Below are 12,061 nucleotides of genomic sequence, written 5' to 3'. Positions count from 1 at the left end.
GGACTTAACAACAACCAGCAGAAATGCAGGTGTGGGAGAACATATCCTCAGCGAGAGCAACTCCGGTGCCTGGGGGGATCTTTGAGGTCCAATAAACAAAACAGCTTAGGGTGCAGGCACCTAACTAGCCCTCTGGATGCGCAACTAAAAGTTGCGCCCATTTGGCTGCTTCCTGGCCATGGCGATGCCTGTGCAGTCCTGCCGTTCTGCGCCGGAGCACACCCAAGAGTACTTCACTCCTGATGGGGCCGAGTGTGTTGGCAGCTTGCTCACATCTGAGGTTTATCAGGTTCCTGCCAACTGGTTGGTGCTGCCAACGGGTGTTTGCCCACCCTCTCCTAGCTGGGGGGCATGATGAGCCCACAGTCTCAAGGCACATTTGGTGCCACATTTGGCCCTGTGCAAACCGCAGGGGAGAGAGGAGGTCTCACTGAACTGGCATTCAATATATGACAGGATCAGTGATTTCCGAAAGTGTCCTAAAGTGTTACAAGCCCCTGTGCTGAGCCCCTGCACTCATTCCTTCTGGCAAACACTGTTCTATTTCCTGAATTATTATTTAGGTTGGAGAAAAAGAGTATCTGCAGCCTTGTTCTAAGGACACAGTGCAGGGGAGGAGAAGATAGATTCAAATCCTTACAAGAAAATTTAAAAAAATAAAGTGGACCAAGGGTTCTGCACACCTTCTTCCTTTAGGGAATACTAAATGAAGTAAGAGTCATGAGCTTACTTAATTACTGGGGAATATTTAAGCACAGTTGTAACTGAGAGGAGAAAGGGACTGGTAGGACCCTTCCTGCCCGAGCACGGTTTCTGCTGTCCCCTGTGGTAGGGGACCTTGAATCTGAATCCCCAGGTATGCTGGCAATGAACTGACCTCTCCAACCTTGCACGCATGGAGCTAGCGAATGAAAATCCTCTTCTAGCTGTTTAGAAGGTTATTTAAAATTGGGTTCAAGACAGTGACTGCATAAGAGGAGTATTCCTAACAGCCACCTCAGAAAACCTCAGAGGAGCAGGATTTAGGAAATAGTCTTGTCTTCAGCTTTTCCTCTGGCCAAGGCAGGCAGCCTGGTGCCTGTTATAAAAGCCGGTTCTTGGACGCTTCACCTTCTGAAATGCGCTGCGGAGGGAACCGGCTATCCTGGAGCCTCGTAGCATTGCAGCCCAGCACTTCCAATCTAGCTTTTATGTTTTTAACTCTTTATACTTGAAGTGGGTTCTTTAGGGTCAAAGCTCTAGCAGCAGAAAGTTCTAACGTAGGCTTTCATGAGCAGCACATAGACTTCAGAAGATACAGACCAAGGCCCGTTTGCCAGGACCATGTTGGAGAAGGGCAGAAAAGCAAAGCAAAAGCCTGTCCCACCTCACCCTGCCCCCAAAGCTGTGATTACCAGCTGTGATAGGGTTCAATGAGTATTTAAGGAAGTTGGGTTCAGCCCTGTTGGGATTCATTACTTGTTGTTAGGTACTGGGATGATCTGTGAGTGCTGCTGAGCTGAAGTAAAGGGCTTATATTGATCCTATTTAGGATGAAGAGGATCTCAATTGGCTTCAGCTAAATTAAGTTAACCTGATGATGCTGTAATGGAACAAGCTGAGCTCTGCTGTTGTGGTTTAGAGCTTGCTGAACTAAACTTGCTTCTCTGCTAACAAACGTATTTACAAAAGTGTTTTGTCTGTTATGCTAAGGTTCTTTTACTGGGGTAATGACTAAAGAAGGAGCAAATGCATTCTGACTCTAAGGGTTAAAGCTGCAGTTTCAGGGCTACTTTTTAATTAAAGAAAACATGATAAAGTAACTCAGCAGGCTTGCTATGAAGAGCCTGAAAATCTGAAGTCAGAGTTCAGTTCCCTACTGCAATGGTGATAGGGTGGCATTTTGTCTCTCCTTCAAGTTTATATTAAAATATGCAGGCAGCTATGACTGTAAACTGAAAAACTGTGTGTGATGGTCTGGCAGATTCCTTTGAAAGCCACTGTATCCATTGTCCTCAGAGATGAAGTTTCTCATCAACTTATTCCCCAAGAAGTGGCATGGCTGGCGGCACAATGTACTCTGTAGAAAGAGGTAGGTGGAGCTGTGCTCTAGCTCTGTGCTTTGAGCCTTTCTGCAGGTCTGGCTTGTAGTCGCAAGATCTGTGCAAGGTGTGGAGGGGCACGGAGTCAGACATAGCCCTGGGAGGACAGATCGTGTGAGTGATGCTGAGCCAGGCGTGTACAGGCAATCAAAGCCCAGTCTTCGGTGACGTTAAATGCTGCACAGATGTGAGACTACCATAATATGGGATCCTTCTAATCCCAATGCAGACGAGTCAGGGATGTGGTCTTTCTGGAGACAAATCATGGAGTCATTACAAAGGAAAAATGTATATCAAAGAGAATAGTGCAGGTTCTTGACAAAATATATTTATGAAGCGATGGCTTTCAGCTTTCAAATGCTGCTACATGGCAGTGTCCCAGTGCAGCAGTGATACTCAAGTTTTGTCCCTAAGGGGGCATTCTCTGTATGCCAATTCTTCCTCTCCACCCTTCCCTTGTTATGATAAACTGTGGCATTTTGTATCCTAATCCAAAACTCAAAAGCTCTCGGCTTTTTCCCTGGTTGGAACACGTTCCAAAACCCTACGAGGGAGATACAGAGCAACAGATAGCACTTAAAGCTCCTGTCATCTGGCACTGCAGGGTGAACATTAGGTAAGCAAAAGGAACTGGGAGACTAACCTAATGAACAGCTGCTGAGCTTTGTGGAGAAGTAATACGGCTCCCTGGAGCACAACTGGAAACAGCAGAATAATTGGCTGCAAATAATGCTGCCCAAATTGAGGCCTTTTTTTGTAGAAATGGAGAAAATTACTTTCCATTATTCAGTTAGCTCCTGGCAAGCTGGTTTTGATAGTGCTTTTGACTAAAATGTGCTTGCTGACACCATCTGAACCACTAAGCTGTGGTAACAGAAGAGCTATGGGCTACCTTCTTCTAGGGCCACCATACAGACATGTGAGTATATGAAAATATCTGATATCTCTCTAAAGTTCTGGTTAGAGATGTGTGGATTGTCACTTTATTAGGGTAATATCCTGCAAGAACATATTGGAAATAAAGATGTCAGAAAGCCCTTAGTGTTATTTTTGAGCTCTGGTCTGCAGAGGTGTGACTGTCGTTCCCAAAGTACCAAAATTTGGAGGGAGGGGGGGAGCAGAAACCCAGATACCAGTCAGGCTGGCAGTGCTGCAAATAACATCTGCAGCTATTTTAATAATACATAAATCCTTGCAACCGTGGTCTCCAGGAGAATAAAATGCTTGGTTTACAGTTGAAGTATCGTTTGCACCTTTCCACAAAGGAAAAAATACACTTCTAAAAGGGAAATAAATATATTTTGCCTCAAAGAGCCTTCTAACATCCCTTTCTCTTCACGTAGTGTGGTAGCAACAGCAGCAGATTGCTGTGCTCAGTGGTTTGCAAGTTCCTAGACTCCTCTTCCCGTGCAAAGGGAGGAGACGGTACTTGGGGCTGGAAGAGCAGACCAGCATCTCGAGATGATGTGGGTGAAAGGTGCCAAGAAAGCAGCTGTGCCATTGTGTCCTCTAAAACCCAACTCAAGTTAGAGCTTCTTGAGGCAGTTTATTTAACTGGCAGCAGGCTTCAGAAAACCACAAACCACCCGATGTTTGTTGGGCTGCTGCGGGTCAGCTGCCAGCCCACCCTTCCCAGGAGGGTGATGTGGAGAAGAGCTGCCAGGGAATAGCTGCTGGAGGCATCCAAGGTGGCTCCTGGTCACTCCGTGTAGCCTGAAGGACCTCCGGCTCCTGCCTGTTTTCTGATGTTACCAACAGGTTAGGGATCTCTGAGGGATGGAGACTATACCAAATGACTGAATTCCCCAAGCTACTGAGAGATGTGCCAGAAAGTAGTCCAAGTATTTTGTGTGGTCCCAGGCTACTGCAAACAAGTGGACACGAACTCTCCTAGGTGCTCTGTGTTGGCCTCGTTGCTCCATCAAGACTGATGGTTAAACTCCACCAGTTTCATCAGACTCAGAATTAGGCTAATACGTCGCCTTTCTGAAAGCACTCACCTGGCTTAAAGCTGCTGCTTACTCCTCTGTATCACCTTCAGAAGCAACATTTTTGGGGAGAACTGCAGAAAGGATTTAGCTTCAACCTACTATCTCAATGTCATAATTACACTGGCATTTTAATAATCTTCAGGCAGGTAAATTGACTAGTAATTAAATAATGAAAATAGCCTATTCTTTCACAAATGGTGCACCCCTCAGGTCTTGTATTGCGTAATTGGATTAGCAAGTTGGCTGTTTGCCTGCCTATAGCAGGAGTGCCTACCTGAGAGATGAACTGCCAGCATGCTCTGCCAAAGCCAGAGCAGAGGGAAGGGAAAACTGGGTGTGTGAACAGCCGTGGAACTGCTGGGCTAATAAACCTGCCAGAAGTTTATTGTTAGTTAGTTGCCTTTGTAAAATGAGGTAGCGGAGGCTAAGTTTGTATGTCTATTACTGAGGGTCTGCATCAGCATTTTCACCTTAAGATTGCTAACTCTTCCAGAACATACTTATTTCCTAATTATTTTAGGAATTTTTTTTTTCCCTTTGCAAAAACAAATAGTTAGTCTTAGGCTGAGTTTTAGATAGGTTACAGAATGCATTCCCTTTATAAATCCTAGCCAGCTGAACTCAGGGTTTGGAAATGGATTTGAAGGGAATTCTTAGAGCACTGTTGTTCTCTTTACAATGAAGATTAGTCTTGGGATCAGACTGCTTGACTGGAACTCAGACTGGGGTGGCTTAATTCCATGTCCTCTGTGGGCTTTTTGCATAGATTTAAGTCACTTAATAGCTCTGTACCTCTTCAGAACATGGGCATAATATTCTTATCTGTCTTTCTTACATTTTAAATTGTCGAGTGGATTGTCCGTTGCTTGAAGGTTTCATGATAAAGCATGCACAAGGGGAGAGGAGGCAGTGTATTGGAGAATGATTGAATGTAAATTAGCAATGCAACCCTAACTTTTGTGTATTTAACTTTGTTGCCATCATTCTTTCAATGTAGCTGCATCTCTGATTTAGGTCTATACGTGCTAATTAATTCACATTTATGATCCATTCCCTATATATCTGCATGCCCTGTTTGGCTTTCCTCCTCAACAGCAATCCTCACTGACACATTTACAATGATGCTAGGCTCTGTTTCTTTAGCTGATGTTACCTCTTTAATACTCTGTGAGCTTTGAGCACATCATGGTTTTTTTTCCTTCAGTTCACGTTATTTTGTTCTTACCAGCATCAAGCTTCTTACTGCCCATTACTCTAAGTAGTTTAGGTCCCTCTGAAATTCCTCATGTTCTGTCCTGAATATACTCGGTAACCCCCAGGAGCAAATATCTCTGCTTCATGCTTCATCCATCTCTTCTAATAAAAAAACTGGAAGGCATCAGGTTTGATTTCCAAAGAGGAAAAATTATTTTCCCACTTGCAGCAGTTCTGTGGAAAATTGAGATTATAATATTCTGTTCTTCACAATCGCTCAGTTTTTCCCAGATACAGATGTAAAGCTTGCTAGTTTATAAGCGTTTGGATCGTACCCTCTGGCTTCTGTTAAAATACAGGTAAGGTCCTTGTGGTTCCCAGTTCTCTACAGCAATGTCTTGTCGTTCATAAATACTCCGTTTGCTGTGAATTGAGCCACTTCATTCTTAAACCTCTTGGGTATGCAATTGTCTGGGACGGTAACACGCTACAGGAAGCTGGAGAAGTTGGTAACCTCTTGCGGTATCCACAGGCAATCTCTTTACATGGTAAAATAGGGTAGTAGGAGTAGAAATGGAAATGCTGCACCTAAAATTGGAAGCAGAATGGCACGGGGGTGCTAGAGCAGACAAAAGTTGCAAACCATTTAAAGGCAAAACTTAACTGACTTCAAATGCAGCTAAGATCTCACCCCACATCTGCGCCAGCAGCTTTGTAATGTCGCTATTCTTAAACCTTGTTCAAGCCTCCCTGGGGGAGGAGGGTGAACAGAAATTATTCTGAAGAAAAAATAGTACACAGCTCTGAGTGGAGAATTTTGTAAGGCTTGTGAGGGGAGGAATTTGCCAGGGTAAGGGTGGAAAACATTTTCAGTTTCACTGGTTCAATTTAAATCCTGAGTTGTCATACAAATGTTCCCAATCTTTGGCAAAATTGGCTTTTAAAATTATTTTTAACTGCTTTTTGTGTCATCCACTCCGGGAGGGAGGAGTGGTGGCAGTCGAGTACATTATACCACTAGCAAACCAAGCAGTACTTAAGTGGATAAAAGCTTTCTGAAGAAAACTCCAGATTTCCAGGGCGTGTTGACTGAGAGGAGGAAGAAAGGGCTTTGTTGTACAAACATTCCTGCAAGTCCCCAGCTGCTGCTGTGCACAGCGAGGGGGAAGGCGATCAGCTGCACTCTCCGGGATATGATGAACATTGCTGAGAAAAACAAGCTTGGGATGTTAGTTATTCTCCAGATTCACTTCTCCTCTCCTTGGGCCAAACACCAAGGACTCTGTTTGTGCACAAAATGGCATTTGGGTGCCAAGACCCAAGGTGGCACTTGAAGTTTAACTCTGTCGGATCCAGACACAGCAAAGCATATCAGTGGCAGCGCTAGTCCCCTTGCCTCCTCTTTTTCTTCGACTTTCTATAAACAAGTAATTGCTGATTACTGACAAACAGCTCTAATATTTTGAAATTGGTCTTGCATGGGTCAAGCCCTGGAAGGTACTATAGATGCATCCACAGCATATGAATCCACCCAGATACTTCCACTAAGCTCGTCCATGAAGCATCGGGGAGCCTTCTACCATCAGAGACTGCAAGCGCCCAGCGCAGCTCAGGATCTGGCCCTGTCAGTCTGGAATTAGCAAATGATGAAGAAACGGAGTAAAACTGATGCCACACTTAGCAGGGAAAAAAACCCCTGCACACTGATGCCTCTGTTTGCATGTGCAGTCTGGAAGGACCACATACGTGGTTAGTGTGCAGATTCAAGAGAGTCCAACTTTCTGTCAGGAAGAATTGCTTAATGATTTGCTCATGCTGAAGAACCAATTCGGTATTCTACCTTTTGATCTTCCAAAAGTTGTTCCTTAAGTGTTGTGTGTGGGCAGGGGTTCTTGGGTGGTAATGGTGCAGTTCAAATGCTTCATTTTAAAAGCTCACAGTGGATGTATCAGTCTTGGTTCAGGTTGTAGGAATATTCAAATATAGCACCAACTCACTGCTAAACAGTCTCATGCATACAAAGATATGGTTACTTTTTTTTCCCCTACTTCTGAAACTGTCATATATTTTTCCTCTTACTAGTTAAGTAGAGTTCAGGGATTTATGTGTGTGGTGGGTGGTTTTTTTTACTTGTTTGTTTTATTCCCAGAGGATGCTTTAAATCAAACCTGAAGTCCTGCTTTTCTGCTCTTGGCGCACACTGGGATTATCTCTCTGTCTTTTCTAATACAGATGATTGTACTGTTCTTATTTCTTCTTTTGCACAGTAACCCTGCCAGCTAGCTCCTTGGGACACTGTGACAAAATCTGACCACTGGCTTCCTGTAAGAAGAGGGTCCCTCAGCGGTGTGCCAGTGGCCAGGCTGCATGTTTGAGAAAGGAGACGTAACTGTCAATAGGACTGACTCAAAATGGCTATGCCGTTTGCTCCTTCCACTGGACTTTCTCTTTTCCCTCATTAATCTAGCTGCTGTTGCCTTTCTGACTAATCTTGTTGACCCTACAAGCTACAAAGACAGACACCACAATAATCTTGTTGGGGTTCAGGATCTGTTTCTTGGGCTTCTTTTTGCATGGCCAAGAAAACTGTTGATGGTGGAGGTGAAGATGGCAAGGAGAAGCACCCAGAGCTGAGTGTCTCCTGGGAGGTACTCCTGTTGCAGCCTGGCTTGCAGAAGACAATTTCTCATCTCATACGGTCAAAAGTGGTGAACAGCTTCCTTCAGCCAACACCTCCTCCGCTTTCTTCTCCAGAATAAAGCATATGTAAAAACTACACAGAGTAAGGAGCCCACTCAGCATAAATGCTTCCCCTTCCAGCAGAGGCTCTTTGGGAGGGCAACACAGTGCAAGGTTTGCTCAAGTCACTGCCACAAGTGGACATTTTCCCAGTGCAGGAGTCCAAAGGCAATTCTCGGAGGGGTAGAAGCCCCCTGACTGCTGGATAGCGGTCTATTTCTGCAGGAGTTCTATGGCCTCACCTCTGTGATTCCTTGGATGAGCAGTGATATCAAGCCTACACCATTTCCTGTTGGGATGAAAGGATCCTGCAGGTCCACTTCTTCACCTCTCTCCGTGTGGTCTCCAGCCAAAATGCCTCGTCTATAGCAGCAGATCAAATAAATCCACATTCCTGCCTCCAGATGCTGGCCGTCAGAAAATCAACATGTTTTAAATGTTAGTTTATTAGTGACAATGGCAGTGCTAATGCCTTCTAGACGGTGGGCTCCTTCCTTGCTGGAGGGCTGTTGTGGAAGTAGTGGGCGCCCTGGTCTGGGGCGCAGGTCCTCTTCTGGGACGTGCGTTCCACTCCAGAGTAGTGAGGTGCTGGGCTTGTGTCGTGGTTTAACCCCAGCCAGCAATTAAGTACCACACAGTCTCCCATTCACTCCCCCACCTTGGTGGGATGGGGGAGACAATTCGGGAGGTGGGGGGGAACTCATGGACTGAGATAAAGACAGTTTAATAGGACAGAAAAGGATGGGAAAATAATAATAGAATATACAAAACAAGTGATGCACAATACAGTTGCTCACCACCGGCTGATGGATGCCCAGCCAATCCCTGAGCTGTGGTGCCCCCAGGCCAACTGCCCCCAGTTTATATACTGGGCGTGACGTGACATGGTCTGGAATACCCTTTTGGCCATTTGGGTCAGGTGTCCTGGCTGTGTCCCCTCCCAGTTTCTTGTGCCCCCCCAGCCTCCTCTGGCAGGGCAATATGAAAAGCTGAAAAGTCCTTGGTTTAGTATAAACACTGCTTAGCAGCAACTGAAAACATCAGTGTGTTATCAACATTCTTCTCATCCTAAATCCAAAACACAGCACTATACCAGCTACTAGGATGAAAATTAACTTTATTCCAGCCGAAACCAGGACAGGTTGGTGCCAGCATGCACAGCACCTCCGCTTAGCACCACAGGGAAATAATACTCAGAAAAATGTTAGTGAGAGTTGTACAGTTTTGTGAGGATGGACCCTACTGCCCCCAGAGAAGAGCCGCCCCATTTATTGATTCCAACAGCTCAGTCCTGAGCCTCTCTTACCAGGAAACATGGATCTTCTGTGCATCTCTTAAGATCGCTCATCGGTAGACATCACTGCTTCTCTGCAGGCTCAGTGGTATCGCAGCTCCCTTCAGGTGCTTTCTGGTTTTGTAGCAGGTGAGAGCTTGTACAGTATTACTGTGTTACTATCCAGACTGGCCACTGGATTGCACCATTGCTCCAAATAAATGCATCTGAAAGCAGTGCAGCATCTGAGAGCGGAGGAGCCAGCTCTGTATATAAAGGGCCTTTTGTGTTCTCACTTTCTGAAGTCCCTCAGAGAACAGCAGCAACATGCTGAGCTTGCTACAAGAAAATCAGTCTCCGATCAAACTTGTGTCTTCATTTGTGAGCTGTCGGGGACTGAGAAACACGACAACCTCAGCACCCCTGGGTTTCCTTGGGCCCCGGTTCCTGCGGCACACTCAGCCACGCGCGGTCTGGTGATGAGCTGGGCAAGAGCGGCTGCGTGGTGGTTCGGAAGAACACCCCTCCTGTGGTCTCTCATCTCATGGTGAAGGTGAGAAGATTGAGCAACTTGGAGAACTAATTGCTCTTTTGGAAGACCCTGGTGAGAGGAAGAAACAGCAGAGGGGCAGCGCAGAAAGGCAGAATCCGGGCTGCCCAACACAGCCACCGCAGCAGGGCCATCTGCTGAGACGTGGAGAGCTGGGATGGGGAAGGCCCTTTTAATGAACTGGAGCAAACAGTTCTTGCGATAGCTGTCTTGCTTCCACACCACACATCGCCTCTCTAACCCCAGGTGTGCCTGGAGTTGCTGATGTCTTCCCTGTAGCCCAGCCCAGGAGCCAGCAGCCTGAGACACTGGCACTGCTGCAGGGCTGCTGCAGCTCAGCAACTACAAGATTCATTTCTGTAGAGAGATCGGATGACCCTCCCACGGATTTGGACCATGGGTAGCTCCTCTGCCTCGGGCACTCTGCAAGGCACACCTCTACCATCGGTGTGCAGGTCCCCCAGTGGGTAGCCTCTGGGGTCTTTGGGGGACCTTCCCCAAACCCGGGCTGCCACAGCTTGTACTTATATTGGAGGTCTCTGATCATCCAGTCAGATCCTTCTTTGCCTTCCCTTGGTGCTATTTGGTTGTCGTAAGTCTCCAGTGGACCGTGATTCTCTGTTGTGACTTTTGATCAGCTGCCTCGCGGCTATGGTTCGTGTCCTACCCGCCACCCTAAAGCCACCAATTAGGCATTTCTTCGGCACATGGAAGATGTCCAGGGAAGACCCTGCAGATTCTGCCGCAGGTCCCAAGCAGAGCAAATGGGCAGGTTACAGAGAGGCACAGAAGGGGCTGGCATGGGGTCAAGAACTGAGGGCCGGGGTGTCCCCAGCAAGGCAGTCTCTTGTTCCTTCCCATGCGTGAGGTTTTCAGCATGCAAAATACTCCTAATAAGCTTACAGGCATCTTGCCTCTGCGAGGCAGCGTCCACTATTTCCCTGGGTTCAAATGGCACGCTGTTCCTCTAAATGATGAAAGCAAAAGGTATGTTTGACTTTCAGCCATCAAGTGGTTGACTTTTCCATTTCACAGCATCTTTACTTGAAACACATCGTTCTGTATCTGCTAACTGTGTATGTGAGACCAGTGGTCTTTATTGTGCTTTCTGCCTGACACAGCATCTCAGCCAAGTGCTTAGTCCTCTTTCTTCCTGTGTGCCTGTGCCAGAGCTGTGCCCTCTCTGCCTCTGGATGTCTAGGCTGGGCTTTTTGTATCTTCCCATCTCATCTGTGCCGTGCTTATGCCCCACACCTCAGCACAGAATATTACCTCTTTTCCTCTGGTGACACTGCTCCTCTCATGAGTATTAACTTGATTGCTTGTGTCTGAAATCTGTGATGCTAACTCCGTGAAGCTTTCTGACAATGAGATCAGACTCCGTTTTGCTGAGCAAAACCTTAATGATGAGGAAAACCTTAGCACTGCTCAGCCACCTTGGTGGCTTTTCTGAGAGATGAAGAGCATATAAGGCTGCTTGCACAGAATCAGGACAGCTGTGGGAGCGGGAGAAGAGGTGGCACTGAAAATATGAGAAGAGCTTTGCTTTGCTTCAGGTGGTGCAATGGGCCAACAAATCTCAGGGACACCCATTCCCAGAGCACACAAGAAGGGGAGTGATTATTATTGCATCTGGTTGTTTAGCTCATGTATAGCTGGTCTTAAGGCAAGGCAGACTTCAAAACAAGTTCAGACTGAGGTGCTTAACTCATGTCTAGCAAGATGTATTCATTGCTTTATCACTGTGCCCCAAGACCTTGACTAAATTAAAAAAAACCTTCGCTGCAATGAAAGTCAGTGGGATACTTTTATGTACAGAGAATCCAAGAATGTTTATCTGTACAATACACTCCAGCAATGTTATTTTAAGAAATAATGGTAGAATGTGTATTTATTTCACTGAAAACCAGATACATTGTGCAAACATGAAAGTTAAGCTTTGCAGTCATTGTTGAGTTGTAATTTAAGATGCCCTTAGGAAATGCTGAATTCAAAAAGAATCTTAAAAAAATATCCCCAACATAGGTAGGAAGTAACCTAGTTTTACAAGTTGCCAAATATCTGTGATTGTTTGAGACTATTTGATATGACTGTTCAGTCATTTTCAGGGATGCTTTGGATGATTCAGTTAGGCTTGCAAGAAGGTTTAACAGTTTGTTGTTGATAAAAGCTCTATGCTGCAATTCCTGGCTATGATACAAAGGAAGGTCTACAGTATTTGTCTGATGAATGA

This window comes from Haliaeetus albicilla, chromosome 19 (assembly GCF_947461875.1).
Source record: "Haliaeetus albicilla chromosome 19, bHalAlb1.1, whole genome shotgun sequence".
Classification (NCBI taxonomy): Eukaryota; Metazoa; Chordata; class Aves; order Accipitriformes; family Accipitridae; genus Haliaeetus; species Haliaeetus albicilla.
This window is presented reverse-complemented; position numbering follows the sequence as displayed.